This window comes from Heloderma suspectum, chromosome 7, assembly GCF_057233095.1.
Source record: "Heloderma suspectum isolate Gila_16-S chromosome 7, 16-S_ref, whole genome shotgun sequence".
Taxonomy (NCBI): Eukaryota; Metazoa; Chordata; class Lepidosauria; order Squamata; family Helodermatidae; genus Heloderma; species Heloderma suspectum.
The window spans coordinates 48,136,228-48,142,227 of NC_139464.1; positions in this window are offsets into that span (position 1 = coordinate 48,136,228).

A 6,000-nucleotide genomic window follows, 5' to 3' on the forward strand; every position below is an offset into this window, starting at 1 on the left:
ACTGGACAGCTAAAACATTACAACATTTGAGGATAAACACTCACCTGCAATGGACTGAGGACACTTTCAATATTTGAACAGGTGGCATATAGATGCCACCTTCAGATGGATACTTATTTGGATATCTGGTCTGCTTTTGTTGAAGCCCACATATAATTGCTAGGAAACTGTATGCATTTCATACAAATCCATGTACATATATTTTTAAAAACAGAAAATAAAATAATTTTTTTTGGATGCCTCCAGGCACCGTATTGGGGTGCGATTGGGTTTTGCGAGTGCCATTAGAGATGGTCGCAGGTGCCATGGAGACCCCTGATGTAAGTGAAATGAAGCCCAGAAAGTCTAACATCATCATATTTAATTTCAAAAGATGAAACTTAAAAGAAAACAAAAACCCACAATCAGGGAATTATGTGAAAAGGAAGCTGAAAGGGGATTGACAAGAGCGTTAAATCTCTTTAAAATACTCCAGAGCTATTAAAACCACTATAAAAAGAGCTCAGATAGACTGTATTCCACAGATGAGGAAAGGTACCAAGAAGTCTAAGGGGATGCCATTGTACTTAATATGCAGAGTCAAGGAAGCTAAATAAGGCAAGGTGGAATCCTTTAAAAAGTGGAAGTCTTGACCAACTTAGGAAAATAAAAAGATCCACAAACATTGGTAAACCAATGTAAACTGACAATTAAGCAAGAGGAAATCTGAGTATTACTAAAAACATTTAAGACAAATAATACAAAGTTAGGGCGTAATCCTATGCAGATAGGCGGCCGCCTCCGAACTCAGAGGTGACTGCCTATCCAATGCAGGGCTGGAGAAGCATGGAGGGGATCATTCCCTCCATGCTTCTCCTGCCCTGTATTTTCAGCTAGACAGCTGATTGCAGCTGTCTAGCCGCAAGAGGGCAGAGCAGGGGATGAGGCTGCCATATGACACATAGGATGTGTGGAACGCCCCGTTACAGCCACTCCATGCTCCTCATGCAAGTGCGGAGCATGAGGCTTCTCTGCGGTGCCTGAGAGGCAGCATGCAAAGGGGGGAAGGTTGGTTCTCTGGGAACCGACCTTGGAGTGTGGGCTCTGAGGTCGGTTCCTGGAAAACAAGATATCCTATGGCCGTCTAGCCGCTGACTAGTGGCCACAGGATTGCTCCCTTATTCTAATACATCAAAAGCAACAAAGTAACCATCCTCTTAGAAGGCAAATATATAAAAGGATTACTGAAGGAGGATAGGAATAACAGAAAAGCTATTTTTTTCCCCAAATGTCTTCAGTGTGGAAGATGTTTTTAATTTCGTTTTTAATGTGTTACTATGTTTTTATTTCCCCTTCATGGATCACTGCTTTGTTGTGGCGAAGGGGCTTGTGTAACTCAGTGAAGCCATAAGCTATGCTATGCAGGGCCACCCAAGACAGACAGGTCATGGTGGACAGTTCTGACAAAATGTGGTCCACTGGAGAAGGAAATGGCAACCCACTCCAGTATTCTTGCCAAGAAAACCCCATGGAATGTATCACAAGGCTAAAAGGTATAACGCTAGAAGATGAGCCCCTCAGGTCGGAAGGTGTCCAATATACTACTGGGAAGAGCAGAGGGTATTTCCAAGTAGTGCCAGAAAAGAGTGAAGCGGCTGGGCCAAAGCCGAAAGGACACTCAGCTGTGGATGTGTCTGGTGGTGAAAAGAAAGTCCGATGCTGTAAAGAACAATATTGTTTAGGAGCCTGGAATGTCAGATCAATGAATCAAGTTAAGCTGGAGGTGGTCAAACATGAGATGGCAAGATTGAACATCGGCATCTTGGGAATCAGCGAACGAAAATGGACAGGCATGGGCGAATTTAATTCAGGTGACCATTATATCTACTACTGTGGGCAAGAATCCCTTAGAAGAAATGGAGTAGTACTCATAGTCAACAAAAGGGTGGGAAAAGCAGTACTGGGGTACAATCTCAAAAACGATAGAATGATCTCAGTACGAATCCAAGGTAAACCATTCAACATCACAGTAATTCAAGTCTATGCCCCAACCACTGAGGCCGAAGAAGCTGAGGTTGATTGGTTCCATGAAGACCTACAACATCTTCTAGAATTAACACCAAAAAAAGATGTCTTTTCATCATAAGGGATTGGAATGGTAATGTAGGAAGTCAAGAAATCACCAGGATAACAGGTAAGCATGGCTTTGGTGTACAAAATGAAGCCGGACAAAGGCTAATAGAGTTTTGCGAAGAGAACACACTGATCATAGCAAACACTCTTTTCCAATAGCACAAGAGGCGACTCTACACATGGACATCAACAGATGGTCAATATCGAAATCAGATTGATTATGTCCTTTGCAGCCAAAGATGGAGAAGCTCTATACAGTCAGTAAAAACAAGACCTGGAGCTGACTGTGGCGCAGATCATGAGCTTCTTGTTGCAAAATTTCGGCTTAAATTGAAGAACGTAGGTTAAAACCACTAAACCATTCAGGTATGACCTAAATCATATTCCTTATGAATATACAGGGGAGGTGATGAATAGATTTAAGGGATTAGACCTGATAGAGTGCCTGAGGAACTATGGACAGAGATCAGTAACATTGTTCAGGAGGCAGCAACTCAATCCATCTCAAAGAAAAAGAAATGCAAGAAAGCAAAGTGGCTGTCTGATCATGAGGCTTTACAAGTAGCTGAGGAAAGAAGGGAAGCGAAAAGCAAGGGAGAAAGGGGAAGATATATCCAACTGAATGCAGAGTTCCAGAGAATAGCAAGGAGAGACAAGAAGGCCTTATTAAATGAACAATGAAAAGAAATCGAAGAAAACAATAGAATGGGAAAGACTAGAGATCTCTTCAAGAAAATCAGAGATCTCAAGGGAATGTTTTGTGCAAAGACGGGCATGATAAAGGACAAAGGAGGCAGGGACCTTACAGAAGCAGATGAGATTAAGAAGAGGTGGAAAGAATACACAGAAGAACTATACAGGAAAGATCTGAATGTCCCTGATAGCCATGATAGTGCGGTCACTGAACTTGAGCCGGACATCCTAGAGAGTGAAGTCAAGTGGACCTTAGGAAGCATTACTAACAACAAAACTAGCGGAGATGACAGTATTCCAGCTGAGCTATTTAAAATCCTAAAAGATGATGCTGTTAAAGTGCTGCACTCAATATGCCAATACATTTGGAACACTCAACAGTGTCCACAAGACTGGAAAAGGTCAGTTTACATTCCAATTCCAAAGAAGGGCAACACCAAAGAGTGTTCAAACTACCGTACAGTTGTGCTCATTTCACATGCCAGCAAGGTTATGCTCAAAATCCTACAAGCTAGGCTTCAGCAGCATGTGAACCGAGAACTACCAGAAGTACAAGCAGGATTTCGAAGAGGCAGAGGAACCAGAGATCAAATCGCCAACATTCGCTGGATCATGGAGAAAGCAAGAGAATTCCAGAAAAACGTATATTTCTGCTTCATTGACTATGCTAAAGCCTTTGATTGTGTGGATCACAACAAACTGTGGCAAATTCTTAAAGCGATGGGAGTACCAGACCACCTTACTTGTCTCCTGAGAAACTTGTATGAGGGTCAAGAAGCAACAGTAAGAACCGGACATGGAACAACCGATTGGTTCAAAATTGAGAAAGGAGTATGACAAAGCTGTATATTGTCGCCCTGCTTATTTAATTTATATGCAGAGTACATCATGAGAAACGCCGGGTTGGATGAATCACAGGTCGGAATTAAGATTGCCGGGAGAATGATCAAGAACTTCAGATACGCAGACGATACCACCCTAATGGCAGGAACTGAAGTGGATCTAAAGAGCCTCTTGTTGAGGGTGAAAGAGGAGAGTGCAAAAGCTGGTTTGAAACTCAACATTAAAAAAACTAAGATCATGGCATCTGGCCCCATCACTTCCTGGCATATAGAAGGGGAAGAAATGGAAGCAGTGACAGATTTTACTTTCTTGGGCTCCAAGATCACCGCAGACGGTGACTGTAGCCATGAAATTAAAAGATGCTTGCTCCTTGGGAGGAAAGCTATGGCACACCTAAACAGCATAGTAAGAAGCAGAGACATCACCTTGCCGATAAAGGTCTGTCTAATCAAAGCTATGGTTTTCCCAGTAGTAATGTATGGCTGTGAGAGCTGGACTATAAGGAAGGCTGAGCGCCGAAGAATCGATGCTTTCGAACTGTGGTGCTGGAGAAGACTCTTACGACTCGCCTGGACTGCAAGGAGGTCAGATCAGTCCATCCTAAAGGAAATCAACCCTGACTGCTCATTGGAAGGACAGATACTGACACTGAAGCTTAAATATTTTGGCCACCTAATGCGAAGAGAAAACTCCCTGGAAAAGACCCTGATGCTGGGAAAGATTGAAGGCAAAAGGAGAAGGGGACGGCAGAGGATGAGCTGGCTAGATAGCATCACCGATGCAATGAATATGGACTTAAGCACACTCTGGGAGAGAGCGGAGGACAGGAAGGCCTGGCGAGCTATGGTCCATGGGGTCACGAAGAGTCTGACATGACTTAACGACTGAACAACAACAATGTTTTTATTTGACTATGGTTTTAATGTCTTAAACTTTTTGTAGTAATTTTTTTGGGCCTTTATTGGTCCCAGAAAAGCAGTATAGAAATAAAATAAAATAAATAGAATATACTTATGTCTGAAATAGGTTTTTGGGTGGAAATAAAGTAAAGGTGACAAGATATAGCATTTTAGCACTGTCACAAATTAAAAATTAACAAGTCATGGAGTCCAGATGGGATAAACTCAAGAGTTGTTAAATATCTTAAATGTTACATTGCTGATCTTCAAACAAAAATATGCAACATCACTCACATTGGCTTCCTTACTTGAGAACTGGGGTGTGGGCAATGCAATACCAAGTTTTTAAAAAGATTCAGGGGAAATTTGGAAATTTCAGGCTTATAGTCTAATGTGAGTTCTGGTAAATTGGTGGAAAAATTATTGCAGCTAGAACTATTAAATGTATAAAAGAATAAGCCTTGGTGAGGAAGAATCAGTATGAATCAGTATCATACTGATCAGTATCATACTGATCAGTATTCAGTCTGATACTGAATCAGTATGAATCAGTATCATACTCTTTTGCAAAGGGAAGTGCTATCTCACAAATTTCAGGACCATACATGTATTTTTAAAAGTGTGGATTTCTAGGGTGTTCCCCCCATTTTAGATATGTCTTTTTGTTTGTGGTGAAAGACTGTGGTAGTGCTGTGGGAATGGAACTAGAACAAAGTGTATGTCTGGAGAAATCTGTGTTTTGGGAGAAGGGAAGTAAAAGGAGCAAGATAATGAGAGTTTTAAATGATTTCTTGTTTTTAGTTTGGCCTCCTTTGTTTCCTAGGGCCATACAAATCTAATACTTAGATTGTGAACTCTTTGGATATAGAAACAGATAGTGAAGAAAATGCTGTAAGTTACTCTGATAAAGTGGTGTACAGATTTTAAAAAAAGAAAAAGGTTTTTTAACAGCACAAGTCTTGTTACCAATAAAGAGCCACCGAGCATACTGGCCATCTGAGGTTTAAAGAGCCTCATCAAGATCTGTAAATATTAATAATTTTCATACAACCACCATAGCTAGTTTTATAAAGTTTTCTCAAAGCAATTTCTCTGCAGCATGGTCAAAATTGTACCCACTCCACACAGTCGACAGCCTTTTTCGACTATAGAGAGAATTTGCATAGGGCTGAGCCAAAATATTTCATCCAACCTCACCACACAGTTCCCAGGCTGCGAAGACACCCACCCCCTATTCCATAACTTTTTGGGAAGCCCTGTAAACTGGGGCAAAGTGTTTGTCCAACCTACCAGTAGTGGCCACTGTGTTCCCCAGTGCTGCTTGGCACCATTTTTTCCTTTCACCCTTCCTGCCGCTTGTCAGGATTCTCCTTTTGCCTTGCTAAGAACTCCAATAACCAAATCAACACTCAGACAAGGGGCTGCATTTCCAAGGCTTTAATTCCATTGACCC